Genomic DNA, 16,026 nt, shown 5'->3' with positions numbered 1-16,026 from the left:
GCACCCATTCCTTATTTATAAAAACCGGGGTGGAAAAAAAAATCACCCATAGTCCGAGCGCCCATACGCTAACCAGTTGCCCTAGGATATACTCGATATCCTAAGTAATATCCACAAGCACAAACAAGAACGGGTTAAAGACTCCACACACACTGAGGAAACCGACTCATCCATGGCGGAATCGCCGTCATTACTCATTACCTGGAGTAAAATATTCCAAGCAATCAGAGGTGTCTTGAGACAAGCTACCTTCAGGATGATCAAACATTTCTTTCCTAGGTCAACTAGTCGTAACCCAATTATTTCTTTCCTATTAACAACCATTGCTCGTTGGTTTCTTGGAAGTCACCTTCTGTTTACGGCCAGTTAATCCTTCCTAATCCTTATGTATGCAATGTTAAATTTAGAAATGAACTTTAATCTAATTAAAGACTTAAGTGAACAAAATGAAAATCCACCTGTGACTCGTCAGCCATGTGCTCCTGCGCTGGTGCCTGCAGACTTTCCTCCGTAGGCCTATGACTAGGCCCAGCCTCATGGTCATGAGTTGCTTTATTTCTTTTGTTGATAGTGTCCTCTTCATCGGAAAGATAATTTCCTCTAGTTCTTTTTGAGCCATATTGGCAACCTTTATAAAAGGAGTTAATCGATTAGAGAATTAATAAATAATCTCTTTTCTTTTTTTTTAATCCAAAAATAAGGATTTTTGGAATAAACTAATTATCTGAGGTTACAATATTTATCATGTGTTCCTCAAGATGTACTTAACTCTGATAATTATCTCAAAGTTTTTTGGATTAATTTTTCATTTTTCCCCTTTTATTTTTTCTTAAAAATAGTGTTTTTCTACTAAGATAACTAGTTAAACTAATTATATAAGGTTAAGATATTTATCACGAGTTTCTTAGGATGTGTGTTACCTTTAATAACTATCTCAAAGCTTTTTGAATTAGTTTGACATTTCTTTCTTTTTTTTCCTTAAAAAACAATGTTTTTTTGCTGAGATAATTAGTTAAACTAAGAGGTTAACATAATTATCATAGGTTTTTTAAGATGTATTTTTCTCTAATAATTATCTCGAATCTTTTTGGATTAGTTTGCTATTTTTTCCCTTGTATTTTCTCTTAAAAATAAAGATGAAATAATTAGTTAAACTAATTATTTGAGGTTAAGATAATTATCATGGGTTTTTTAAAATAAGTTCTATCTCTGAGAATTATCTTAAAGCTTTTGAATTAGTTTGCTATTTTTCTCCTTGTATTTTCCCTTAAAAACAATGTTTCTTTGATGAGATAATTAGTTAAACTAATTATTTGAGGTTAAGATAATTATCACGGGTTTATTAAGATGCATTTTATCTCCAATAATTATTTATTTTCCTTTGAAAATAGTGTTTTTTTGTTGAGGTAACTAGTTAAACTAATTATTTGAAGTTAAGATAATTATCACAGGTTCTATAAAAAAAAATTTCCTCTTATAATTATCTCAAAGTTTTTTGGATTATTTTGTCATTTTTCTCCTTTTATTTTTCCTTAAAAACAGCGTAATTCTATTGAGATAATTAATTAAACTAACTATTTGAGGTTAAGATAATTATCACAGGTTTATTAAGATGTATTTTACTTCTGGTAATTATGTCAAAGTTGTCTGCATTAGTTTTCTATTTTCCCCCTTTTATTTTTTCTTAAAAATAGTGTAATTATGTTGTGATAATTAGTTAAACTAACTATTTGAGGTTAAGATAATTATCACACGTTTATTAAGATGTATTTACCTCTGATAGTTATCTCAAAGCTTTTTGAATTAATTTGATTATTTTCTCCTTTAAGTTTTTCTTAAAAATAGTGTAATTCTGGTTAAATAATTACAAAAATTACTCAAAAAATTAGAAGATAATTTTCCTAGCATATTGACAGTCTAACACAGCTCTGGTAATTATCTCATCTTAATCTAATTTTAATTAGTATAATTATCATTAATTTATGATTAAAATGAGTAATTTTAGCCCTAATATAATATAATAATTACCTAGCTTAGTATTCCTAAGCTTAATCTCAATAATCAGCAGAGAATTTTGAATTAGGAGATAATTTTATAATATAAATAGGTTTAATCCTTAATTAATTAAGAAAAATATAAATAGGTTAACATAGTTCTACTAATTAAAAAGGTTAGTGCTAATTATCGTTGATTAACCAACTAGAGATTTGCACTCTAGTGATTTCTGCATAGAGGCCCCTGTAGATGAGAGAGAATTTACCAATGCTCCGAGTCTAAATTTTTGTAAAGGAAGGGAGTCTGTTTATAGCTTTTCAGATCCCTGGGCTGTTTCTGGCAGGTTTTGGCACCTCAAGCAAGCCCCCAGCTTCCAACTAGCGCCACCTACTGCTAAATTTGTCCTGGGCAAGTTCCACACAGTCCCCCCAGCTTTCAAAATCGGTTTCTACTATTTTCCCTGATTTTTAATGATTAAAATTGGAAATATCTGCAATTTCTAGAACCTTAGGTTAAAAAAGTCTTTAGCAATGATAATTACTGAAACCATTCAATTTTACTTAACTATTTAAATTCCTAGTATAACCTTTTAGAGCCCGTAACTTTTCCAGATTTTATCGAAATTTGATTCTGAAAAATTCTAACCATAGTAAAGCTCTACTTACGGTTCCAAAAATACCAATATAAGCCATAGTTGGATCATTCTACAATATTTTCTCAATAACCAAGTTAATTTGAATAGGCTTTGTACAATTTCTAAGGTTTCAAAAACTGGAAACCTTACATATAGCATAACCACCTCCAATGATATTTAGGTGCAATCTTGCATCATATTCATTATGTTTTCCATATTGTGTTGAATTTTTTCCGTATCCATTTGCCTATGGGCTCCGTGTTCACCCTAGCCTCCATTCGCTTGAACTTCTCTCTCATCTCCCCCTTCTTTCCACAATTATTCCATATTCACTTAATCATTGTGTCTTCCACTCCTTTTGCTTGGCTATGGTTATTACTCTTCAAAAGTGGATGGTCTCCTTAACTCCACTACTTTGAGCTTTAAATTCCCTTTGAGGTTGGCAATAAAATAGTTCTTCTTGAACATGGTTGCTGGAGTCTCATCTCCAAGAGATACACACCAACAATCCCAAACACGTGTAAATTGCTTCAGGTAATCATCAAAACTTTGATTCTACTTCTGCACATGATTTAAAATCTCATGCCAAACACTATCTGGCTCCTCTCCTTCTCTAAAGCGATTCAAAAAAGCATGCTTAACTAGTTTGTAATCAAGCACAACTAGTGGATTTTGGGCTTGAGCTTGTGCCTCAAACTATTGCAACCACCCCCTTGCATCACCTTGCAAGGTGTAACCAAAAAGATGCATCATAACAACAAGATCCTATATGCCACGTAGTAAACATTCCACCTCAATATTTTCCACAAATGCATTAGCATCTTCATGTGGCAATCCATGAAATTTAGGAAATCTTTGCGCCATCCTTTTCCACCACAAAACCGCTTACATGTGATGTCAATAGGGTAAGGGATGTGGATGGATCACTCCATTACCTATCCCACTCACACTAGGTAGCCCAGGCCCCAAGTGCTTGGCTTCACAAAACCTTATGACCCTCAACAAAGGCTGCAATTCAATTCAACTACTACCTCAGTTGTTGCCCACAATTTTCACATACATAGGCAATTTTCCCAAAGGATCCACAATCATATACATCATCAACTGCAAGAATTGCAATCCAAAAGTATGCATAGAGTTCTTGCCCTCCTCAATAGGAGGCACCAAAAACTGATAAGGAGGGTTAAAAGCGTTTCACCTCCATAGCATAGACTACTTGCATCTTGGAATGGTCACTCACACACCCAAATGGTATAGTAAACTCACCCAAATAGACCCTTCTTCACTCAAATTAAGAGGCAACTCGTGGGATTACAAGCTCTGCCAACCCAAGATGTGTGTAGAGAGTTGGCAACAATGAGGCTTGGTATCACAGTAGACACCAACCAAGCCAATGTGAAAGTCCTTTCAATATGATGAAAAGTGGGTGAAAAGTTCAGCCAACAAACACACATGCTCATATCCTCTCACACTCAACTAGATTCCCAAATCACTCTCACTCTTCCTTACACACTCAGCCCCAACCACACACACACACACACATGTAAACTATGTAGAAAACACCTCTATCTTCTTCACCAAAACACCATGACCATAGAAAACGCTCAATCATAGAGCACCCAAGATGATACCTAAATAGAAAATTGATAAGAAAAAGGTGGGGAAGAAGAGAAACAGCACGGCAAAAAACAAGTGCAAGACTGCACACACACACCACCATGAATCCTCTTGGATCCCTCTCTTAGAGTAATCAATTCTCTATTTTTTAACTTCAGCAAGAAGTCCCCGCTTTTTTTTCCATAGCATGTGAGCTGATGTGTCAAAAATTGGCCAATTTGGACCAAATTTGACTAGTTTTGACCTATTTTTGCCTATAAAAAACCGGGAAAAACGGTTACCAAAAATCACCAAATTGTCATGATGATTCCTCAAAGAATTTCAAAGAACTCCATTTTAGAATCCATCACTTTCTATACATGATGCACATGATTTGGATAAAATTTGCAAAGATATAGCTGAGCTGCACGGGCGACTACACAGACCACGTTTTTGCACATGAGAGAGCATTCTCTATACTTCCACCTTTTTTATTGAGGCTCAAAAGGATATTTACATCAGGTACAAGGAATTCTAGAAAACCATGATGCCACAAACAAGGGTCCAATCCCTCCAGGGGATATGTACATAACGGTGACCTTGATTGAGCACTCTTGATTATGTACATGGCATATACATATGCGACTTCTTCCAACAAGTTGGAAAGCATCCATAAAATCCTTAGGTGTTTTACTAGTCATTTAAAATTTGTCAATACCACGAGTTGGAAAGCATCCATAAAATCCTTAGGTGTTTCTTAGTCGCTTTAAAAGAACTTGTCAACGCCACGATAATTTCCACCTTATATCAATTCTACAAGGTAGAGAGTCTAAGAGAAACCGTACCAAAAGGTTTGGTAAACATTATTTCCTATTCAATCAATTGGTCCCAAACATTGCTTTCATAGTACAACCAAATGTGTCCAAGGATAAACTCTATGTTTCGATTTGTGCTCTTCTTAAGATGGGTTTTTTTATTGATTCTATAGGGCCATGTATGCAATGTATGCATAGCTTGAATCGCATTCTTGACCCATGCAACATCCACTTTAGGTATAGTTAGTATCACCTCTTAGTGCTCTAGGGGTACTGCCAAGTTGCTGGGATTGGCCTCATGATCATTCATCACTTGATCTTAGACTCTTTTGCAAGGCGCCATAGCTACTACACTTAGATTAAATTATTTGTCTCTTTTATTATCTAAGAGTATCTAAGAATGCACTAAGGCTAATAAATGCACTCTCATAAGCCTTAGGTAGTTTTATTTATTTAATTCCTTAATTAATTTTATATGTAGTTTTAGCATAAATGCCTACCTTATAGATTCTTGTGCATTAAATAGGCTCTCTAATAATAACCATAGGTAGTAGCTAAGAATTATCTACCATAATTATCTCATAATTAAGTAAAATAAACTTGTAATTCTACTATTCAATTTATGTGGAAGAAAAAATAATTTTGATAAAAATAACAAGCAAAATCATGGTTTCAAAGCTTGCTTAAATATCACAGTTTATTCTAATAGATCAATATCAGATCTAAATTGTTGGTATTTCTTCTAGCTACTTTTCTAAATTTTAAGCTTAATTTTTGCATTATTTCATTTTAAAAATGGCCAAAATTGATAATTAAAAACCTTTAAAATTTTATAAACACTACAAAATCTTTCTAAGGTCAAAATACACCTTTAGTTATAAGGGTTGCATCTTTAAAGGTCATATGAATAATTAATGCAATTTTCTATATTGCAAGAATTTTGAAAGTAGCTAAAATATACAAAAAGTGAAAAAATCGAGCAGTATTAGGGTACCATTGCCCTTCTCAATATCCTAAATGTTTAGGGAAACTAAATTCGGCTCAATTTTTCTACAAAATAAACTTGCCACTTTTATAATAGGCCAAATTTTAGGCGTGTGTAGCTAAAAATTGACCCAAAAAATCATAATATAGGTCTCTTAACCATGCAATAGAGAATCCAATTCTAACTTTAGTTTTCCTAATTGGGCCATAGTTTTGTTGATTTTTACTAATGAAAATTAATGTGGTCAAAACTTTTTCTAATTATACGTACATATGATACTTAATTAATAAATTAACAATGTTTTTTTCTTAAAAAGAGCATAATCATCATTCCTAATTACTTAATTGAACCAAATCATGCATAATATACTAGCATGATTACCATAATCAATATTGTTTAGGAAAACAAGGTGAGTAATAAATAGAAATTGTAGCATAGATAAAGGCTTGGCATGATTGGATAGAGCTTCTAACAAAAAACTTAGCATAATAACGCTTAATTACCTTGAAAATCCACTTAATTTTTTGATCTCAAAGTGGCTTGTGAATATCCTTCTCTTGGGAGAAATAAACACCTCTAGTGTCACTGTAAAGTATTCCCAACACCAGTGCCTATTTATAGCTTTTTTCAAGCAAGGGGCCTGTTATAAGCTACCCCCTACTACATAACCAAGCCCCTATCTTGATAGGTTTCCTAGCATGCTAATTTAGGCCTAGTGAGGTTGTGGAGGCCACCAAGTGCTTCTACATTTCCTAGTTGGTCAAGTTATGGGGGACTTGCAGTAGCTTCCTGTAGACCCCAAGATATTTTCACATTTTGTACCAAACTTGGGATAAATCGGGATCTGCATGGGCATTCTAGAGCATATGCATGTCTAACTAGCTACATTATGATTGTGTTTAATCTATTTTTATTAGTTTAATTTTGCTTTGATAATATCTGTCAATACCATTCGAAAACACGTTCGTAGCGAATGTTTTCCTAAATTGTGGCCATAGTACTAGATTAGGCATCATGTCATTTTCGTGACTGATTTGGCAAATAAGATGTGAGAGAGAGTGAAAGAGGGTTATCCTGTGTCGAGCCCAAGTAGAAAATAGCGAGATAGAGAGAGGTATGTTATCTATAGTATCAAGGACAAAGCAAGGAATGTCTCTCACTGGCATAGATCTTAGAGGTCCTTTATGATTGTCTGTACGACGTTAAAACATCTGTTCCATAGGGTTTGTGTAAGGTAGAGGGAGAGATTTGTAATCTGAAGCATAAAGGGAAGCGCGATAGGTTTTGAGTTTAAGACTAGTCAGAGTAGGTCTTTAAGTCATTAAGGATTGTCCTTACAACATTAAAAATGTGAGTTCTGTGAGTGTGTGGAGGGACTTTACGAAAAACAATTTGAAAATGTTTTTTTAATCTTAGTTGATGCCATGTTGGATCCGTGGCAAATATGTACAAGAAAGTAGAGAGAGAGGACTTAAGTTCAATTGACTCTTTCCATTTGAGGTCTCACAGGATTGCCACTATGAAATTTAAAACAAAACCTTTTGAAAGGTGGGAGCGAGGTCTTAAAAGAACACAGGCTTGATAGTGTTTTAAAAAATAAAGAAAACAAAAAGAAATACGTTTTGGCCTGTCCAAAGAGCTAAGGCCATAGTGGTGGTTTTCCTTTTTTCTTAGGGAAAAATGTGATATGTATTTTAAAAAATAAAATAAAGAATGAAATTGTTTGATTGGTGAGTGTTGTAGTTAACACTCATGAGAAAGTTAGGAGTGACAGTGAGTGAGTGACAATCTCATGTTTTCTCTCAAAAGATATCGAGAGAAGATTTTTTCAAAGATTATATTATTGAATATGCTTGAAATTACACTCTGGCTCTTCTTTTTGGCCTGCCCAAACGGCAAGGCCATAGTGATGTGTTCCCTTTTTTCTTAGTGAAAAATGTCATATGTAATTTTAATTGTACAATTTTTTGATTGGTAGAAAATTTATTTATTGATGGATAAATTGGTGTTAGGCACTCATTGTGGCAGACACTTTGTCAAGAAATGATTATGTACCGATCTGAAATCTAGTAAAAAAGCTTGAGATTTGTGGGGACATGACTAAATTAAAGTCCATAGGCCTAGTCTCCGTCTTTTCCTCCACTCATCTACTCCTGGAAGTTGGTGCCACTAGTCAGGCGCCCTCAGTCTCACAAAAATCCGAAAACTGTGAGCCCATAGGGTAGGGTACCAGTTAAAAGGCGGGGGCCTTTTTAGGGCCAAGACTTAGAAACATGATGGGGCCCAAAAAAAAAACTTCTTGTTTCAATATTAAGGCTTTTACAAGACGTGTCTTAAAAATACAAAATGAACGTCTCCTCTTCCTGAGAAGGCTCCATGCCCTCTTTAATCTGGCGCCACCTCTCTCCAACGCAGGCTCCACACCTACACACAATCAAAGACAGTATACCTCAGCAATCATGAATCATCCATGTAGAAATCCAATCACTACAAGTTCCAAGTGATGATAAAAAAAACATTTATAGCCACTACGTTCAGATTACAGTTACGCCCAGTCACGATTTACACCTCCATGCAAATATGCGGTGTCTGCCACTGTTTTTAACTTGTCTTGCATCCCACGAACACTCTCTTTTCTGCCTTGCAATTGTCTCCAGCACTCTTACCTGGCTCTCACTTTGGTTTCCATGACTCCACTATGTTAGCCTCAACCCATTCAAACTACAACCAATTCTATCTTTAAATCTTACTCCATGCTACAACCATTTAGAAATCCCAGCAAGAGCAGACAAATTTGCAAGTGTGCACTACAACCATTTAGAAATCCTAGCAAGAACATACAAACTTGGTTTGCAGAACAATTTCAGAACCAGTTTTGATCAGATATGCAATTCTACACAGATGGGTTCAAAGGCTCCATGTGAGTGCAAGACATGTTTGCTAGAAAGACACCCTGTTTTGGCTGACTTCTTGTGTACTTCTCAACTAGTGCATAGACATGGTGGCCGAGCTTGTTGCTGTGGACGTGTGCATGTAAAGCCATCCTTCATGTGCAGCGTCCCAAGAAAGAAAGCTCCTTTCATCAATCCCAAGGAGTCCTCTTGAACAACAGAAGTTGCAAAGCGAGCTGCCAGCCCAGAGAAGACTGCTCCCCCTCCCCCGAAGAAAAAAATTTCTTTAAAGGAATACTCTCACCTACTTGAGAGCGTCAGTGACTAAGTTCCAACAATACAAGTAAGATTGTTAGGAATCTGCATAATCATTTAAAGTCTAAGTATTTCACATATGTTGTCCACCACGGTTACTTTAAACCGACTGCATAGTTTATTAGCTAATAATCAGTTTTATATTTGCATTTAGGCTATGGTCAGAGGTACAAGGGCAACGAGAAAGAACAAAGGCAGTGCATCAGCAAGCCAAACTTCACCTGTTTCACCGTTTTTTAGGCAAGCTCATGACATCAAGAAGAGATGAATCAATGGACAACAAAAAACTAAGAAGCCTCCTCTTGCGCTCCAAGCCAAGGCAACATTTCCGAGACCAAGCACAGTTATACAACGTCAAGAACCAATATTTCAACCAGAGGGATCCACTCCAAAACCAGCCATCAAAAAACAAACGCGTGCAAAGCTATCTTGGACGGAGGAGGACATGGCAAAAGCTCTTTCAGCGCGGGAACAAGGACTTTCTTTGCAAAAATGCTCCATGCAATTTGGCATGAGCAAATCTGCAATAACAAATTGGGAAGAAGGACGATCACAAAAGAGGAGGAGAGGTCCGGAAACCACACTCACCTTCACTGAAGAAGAAGCACTACAAAAATGGATATTTCAAAAGTGCGAATCAGGACATGGTGTCTCTGTCTTGGATGTCAAGCTAAAGGTGGCAGAGATTTGTCAGACAAGACACACACTCTTCACAAATGGCATTCCCGGAAGGAGTTGGTGGGAAGGGTTCCGTCGATGGCACCCTCAGCTTGTTTTTCGTGTCTCTGAGGACCTAGATCAGTCAAGAGCAATAAGGTTCAGACCGGAAATTGTCAAGACTCTTCACAAGAATCTTTGGATGTTGTCTGATGAAAATAAGTACCCACCTTCTAATATCTGGAATGCAGACGAGACTGGATTTCAAGGGTCAAGGGACAGTCATGAAGATCCTTGCAAAGAAGGGAACTAAATCAGTGTATGGTATTACATGTGATTCTAGAGAATGGATGACAGTATTATGCTGTGTTAATGCAGCTGGCCATGCAATCCCTTCATACTATATATTCAAGGGAAGTAGAATGAGTGACAACTACATCTAAGACTGTGAAGCAGGGGCTGCAATGGCCATGCAAAAGAAAGCATGGATGACAGGCGAGCTCTTCCAAGCTTGGCTAGAGCACTTACGAAAGTTCATCATACAAGACATTGGATTTGACAGCAGACACCTTTTAGTTCTTGATGGTCATGGAAGTCATGTTTCCCTCAAAGTGGTGGCAAGAGCACATGAAGCTGGCATAGATATTATCACTTTACCTGCCCATACATCACACAAGCTACAACCCTTGGATGTCTCAGTCTTCAAATCATTAAAGACGAATTTTCGCAAAGAGAGAGCAATGTGGCAGCAGCGGACAGCATCCAGCCAAGCAAGCAAGAGAGAGCTCGCAACCATTGTGGCGAGTGCCCTAAAACTATCTTTAACGGAGTCAAACATTAAGGCAGGTTTTCGGGCAACAGGAATTTGGCCGCTTGATGCTTCAGCGGTAAAATTCGATGGCATGCCATGCAATAATATACAGATCAGAAATGAACCAGCAAATCAAGATGATGAAAGCATCTCACAGGTACCCAGCACTCCACCTAGTGCAGGAATAGAGAATGAGGCTGTCCTGGCATTACGCTCAATGGCAAGTCACACGCAAAATGAGCAGATTGGGATAACTAACCTGTCAACTTCACATGATCAGATTAAATCAGCACATCAAATCAGTTTTATGAGATTGCTACAAGGAGATTATTTTCAAGATGATACTAATTTGCCACCTGTAGAAGGGTATGCTGACATCAATTCAGAATTTCCATCAGCAAACAACCAGCATGAAATACCTTGGCAAGGAGAAGATAGCACAAACATACAATCAAATCTTCGATTGGCTTGGAAAATAGTGGAGTCTGACAAGGAGAACAATCCCAGCTCTTCAAGCAAGCAGCCGATGCAAAGAAACCAATCTCCACGCGAAAACACTCGTGTAATTGATCTTTTACGAGTACCAATGTCAGAGGTATCAGTAAGACAAGCACCTCGAGAGGCATTTGTGGACTATACAAACAGTTTAATTCTCACTTCATCCCAATATATTGCGAGCATGAAGGCTAAAAACGCTAAGAAAGACGAGATTGCAAAAGCAAGAGAGCAGAAGAAAGTGGAGAAAGAGCAACAACGACTTGAATCACTTGTAGAACTAGATGCATGTAGACAACGACAAGAAGAGGCAGCTCAAGCAAAGAGGTCTAAGAAAGCTTGGGAAGCACAACAACTCGCTTTTGAAAATAGAATGCGAGCTATTCTTTGGGAGGGTGGTTCCTCAGAAGGTCTAATTCTAAGGCCTTTGCATGTTGATCATCCATTCCATGCCAATGCACGAAGAAGACAAATGGAGAAATTGCGAAGGTCTCGCCAACAGGCCGCTAGAAGTATTCGAGGCATTACTACAAGTATGCGGGTTTAGTGTTTGGCCTCTTACCTAGTAGCCCTTTAAAACTACTTTTCAGCCGAGTGTTTACTTATTTTGGACCTCAAGTTTTTGAAGGTTTTGTGTTTGACCTCTTTCATATTAGAACTTTAAAACTACTTTTCAGCCAGTTGTATAATCATTTTGGACCTCAAATTTTTGGTGCTCTTTTTGGAGCTCAAGTTTTTGTTGAGTCTTTAGAATATAAATGCAATTATGTAGCCTTCAAAGCATGTAGCAATGTCACTCCTTTATTCTGATTTCAAAGCAGATGTAAAGTTCAGAAAAATAGTAGAATAGTAGACAATCATGCCATGAATCACGCTGATACACCTCACATTATAGGGATGCTCAAGAAACCCCTGAAAGAAAAAAATCCCACCACATGAATCATAATTGCTGAGTGAGCAACTGCAGCTCACCTTGGAGGAGCAAGCATTTGCTCTGAGTACTTGCACAAGATTGCTTTTGACATCCGCAGGAGCCTCTGCTGTGATGACCTCAAACCGTTTTCGCGATGATGTTAGCATCTAAAAACATACACAAGCTTGTAAGATCGATAAGCTATCTGTCTAGCAAGCTTGTGCACACAAAAAACACATGCAGACATGTAAATAGACATGCACATGCATACAAATAGGTGGATATTTACAAACAAAGGCAGTTCGATTAAAGAGTTAGCTTTTTGATGGTCACTAGAGACAAACAAAGTGAAATTTTTCTTTGTTCTACCTAAGCAAATGTATATGCTAATGCAGAGTACATTCCTGCTCCCCGTTCTCGATAAAAGACGGTTCTTTCAATAGCGACAACTGGCTGGACAATATTTGCATTTTGATAGCACATGAACATAGAGATTGAATACATAGCCCCAAAGATGTTAAACAAGTCAGAGGTTGTGCTCCTGTAGGCACACATTAAGAGTCAGCGAAGCTTATATGGTGACATACCTTAGCTTGTACAGAGTGTTGTACACTAAAACTTACGTTTTTTGACCTAGTCTCCAGTAGATGGTTCCAAAGATGAGCCCAACAGCTGTTGTGAACAGAAGTCGCACAGCATTGTAATGAGGATTGCGTCAATATGACTGTGATTCCTCGGGTCTCAGAAGTTGAAGAAACCAGCAGAAGCCAGTATCAGCGCAGCCTCTTAATTTGACTCCAGTGCTCAGCTTGCGAGCCAGCTCTACTTGCCAAAGCTGGATTCTCCTTCCCCCGCACCTCAGAGATCTTGGGATGGTCTGGAAAGTCTAGCAATTGCACGGTCCTCTGCTTTTTTGCTGAGGCAGCACAAGAATGTTAACTAAAAAAAGTCCCTTTATCCATCCCCTAACCAAATGCTAATGCTAAAAGAAGTAACAAAATCCGGAGACATACACTCACCATTTTCAGCTTGCTGATACCCTTGATGTAGCTTGCTTTTGGCAATCTCAAGCTTCTGCTCTACCTGACTTTTATCCGACAGCCATAAGGAGAGACCAACAGGTTGGCACAGCAAGACCTGGCCACTGGCGCACCAAGAATTCGTAGCGTGTACCTACACACACAGGGCATGCATTGAGAGGGCGCACGTCTCTGAAGTGGCACAGTCAGGGGCCTTTATGGAGGAGCACCATTCGTGGTACTGGTAACTGCCAAAACTTTTCTTGGGCAGTTACCACGCACGTGCAAGGGCGGGCTCATACCTCCACTCACCCTCAAAAAAATTACACACAATTTGTTCCAATGTTCCCCAACGCCACATCAGTAAGCGCCACATCACCAACTTAGTGCCACGTGTAGAGCTCCACGTAGCGCTCCGGATCAAGCACCTAACATTTACATTTGGGCACTTATTGGGCCCACACCAGCATTCATTCCCAATCTATTCGTCTCTAAATAGGGACTTCTACCCTAGGAACTCAAAGTTCACACGCACTTCATGACAACAACAACCAGGCTGGAAGCCAGAGGGAATGCATCTGGACAGCCTATTGAAGGATAGGTCGAGGGTGGCTAGGCGGGGCAAGGTTGCGAGGAAGGCGGAGACGATGCCTGTGAACAAGTTATGGCTAGGACCCAGATGCCAGAGGCAGGTGAGGCGGGACAGGGTGGTGGGAATGGAGCTACCGATCATGCCGGGCGCTAGGCTGAGCTGCACCAAGGTTGTCAGCAGGCCAAGTTCTAAATTCAGGTGGCCGAGAAGACCAGCAGAGCTGCCGCTTGCAATGCTAAGGTTGATCAGAGCCGCCACGCATGCTTGTCCGGACGCGAAGTCGCAAAGCATGCCCTCGTTGCTGCAGGGGTCTCTCTCTCTCTCTCTCTCTCTCTCTCTCTCTCTCTCTCTCTTAACCTTTGCCTCTGCACAGAACAGAGCTCCCTCCACCTCCTTCTCGTCGCCTCCCTAGGGCAAGGGGCAGCCCTACGAGAGTGCTCTTAATTATAGCCACAGTTCCGCCCCTGTCCCCCGGCCCTTCTCCAAGTCAACCCATGTCCGAGACAGTACTCTTGCTTAGTGGCTTGCAGCTTGGCTTCTGCATCTCGCAACTTCGCATGAGAGATGCTCCGACTCAGTGGCTTGTGACTAGCTTCTACATCTCGGTTCTCAGCTCGCGACCCTCTAGCTGTTGATGCTGCATACCGATTGCTGTGAGGATGCCACACGGTAACTCCTGACTGAGAGCATTGCAATATAAGCGGGCTGGTATTAGCATGAGGTGGAACACTGGGATACACACTTAATGGATAAGTGGCGCGCATAGCAGGGCAAGACAGGTGGTACATGATGAGGAGAGCGCAGGAGGGACTGATGGGAAAAGCTGGGCACTTGCATAGCGCCCGGTCACCATGGCTGTGAACGACATCCGCCCATAGCCCGCTTGACAATTAACTCATGCACATGTTGGATGCAGATGGCAACACTCGGCTTAGCTTTGAAGAGTATTGCGCCCTCTTCTGCCTCTCCATGCCCTTGAGAAAATGCGATTCTTGCGACCACCTTATCAAGAACTAGGTCTTCCTCACCTGCGCAGTGCCCCTGTCCTGCTGGTTTGTTGACCAATCATCACAATCTCTGCGTGCTGCAGCAGCCCGTGGAAGCAAGCCCAACCCCTTGGTGCTCCTAGCCTACCTGTACCCTAACCCTTCTCATGTTGGCCTTGACAAGCATGTTCTACATAAATTCGATAGCTATCATAGGTTCTGCAGGCACATGTTCTGCCTCGCCCTCAAAAATCTAGCTACAACTTCACGCAACAGAACCTTTGCCCTTACCTATGACGTCAAGCAGCAGAGAAATCTTTAGGTCGCACATATTGTGTGTGTGTGTGTGTGTGTGTGTGTGTGTGAGAGAGAGAGAGAGAGAGAGAGAGAGAGAGAGAGAGAGAGTGTGTGTGGACCGCTAGTGCCCACTTGAGAGCTCGTTGTGCTAGCCAAGCTGAATTTGCTCCAGGAATCAAATCGCCCAAGAGCAGCTAATGGAGAGTGAAACGCCCAATGAGATTGCAGGCTTTTATGTGGATGTTTTCATTGTGCTTGCAGTTGCTGCTGCTCCACGGGTGGACCTATATATTGCTTAAAGTCAACGGGGAAGCCTCAAACTGTGCCTAGTGTGGTGGTTTGAGGAGGGTGCATTCTGTCAAATGCAAAGGCCGGGGGGAGAGCTACCAGATTGGACTCTAGAGCAGCGTGGAATAGAAAACAATTGCATAGCAGTGCTGGAAATTGCAACCCTTCCCCATAGGTTTAACCCTGCACATGACTGGCACTTTTTGGGTAGGCCTTCCCTGCGAAGGCCAAGTTGATCAGAGTCTCCTTCCAACTGGATGGGCACTTCTCAAATCACCCTTCTTTGTGAAGGACAAGATTTTAAAACGCCCTTCACAGACAAGTTATGTGCAATAAGCAAAGAAAGAGGCTGATGACTATGTAGTATGATGGGGAGTTAAAAATTGAAGTGTGACTCGAGAGTCGGGAGTGTGGGACTCTTCCCTTGGCTATTATAACTTAATAAAAATTCACAATGCAAACTTGTATTTTTTAGATGGTTCTGAATCAAAACATAGGAGCGCTGTCGTTGCGTGATTCGTGAATCGTGAGTCAGGGCTCCGAGCCTCCGACTGGTGAGTCGTGAGTCGCGACTGGTCACTGTTTCGCCCACTTGGATGGGCAGATAGCCTCATGAGTCGCGGTGTCCCTCCACAACGATCTCATCTCTGCAGCCCGCCATATCCCGCTACATGAGTACGTGAGTGAAGCTTTCTATAAGAACGCGAGGGCAGCATCATGCAGGAAAGAGCCATCAT

General features: G+C 39.7%; 2 pseudogenes; one reads left to right on the top strand and one right to left on the bottom strand.

Annotated features, from left to right (window-relative positions):
- Positions 1–8,125: 8,125 nt before the first annotated feature.
- Positions 8,126–14,569, bottom strand: LOC147450520 (uncharacterized; annotated as a pseudogene).
- LOC147450521 (uncharacterized) lies at positions 9,389–11,610 on the top strand (annotated as a pseudogene).
- Positions 14,570–16,026: the final 1,457 nt, after the last annotated feature.

This window comes from Adiantum capillus-veneris, chromosome 9 (assembly GCF_014529385.1).
Source record: "Adiantum capillus-veneris isolate H3 chromosome 9, ASM1452938v2, whole genome shotgun sequence".
NCBI classification, from domain to species: domain Eukaryota; kingdom Viridiplantae; phylum Streptophyta; class Polypodiopsida; order Polypodiales; family Pteridaceae; genus Adiantum; species Adiantum capillus-veneris.
The sequence above is the reverse complement of the archived record's forward strand: the minus strand, read 5'-3'. Positions and strand labels throughout refer to the sequence as shown.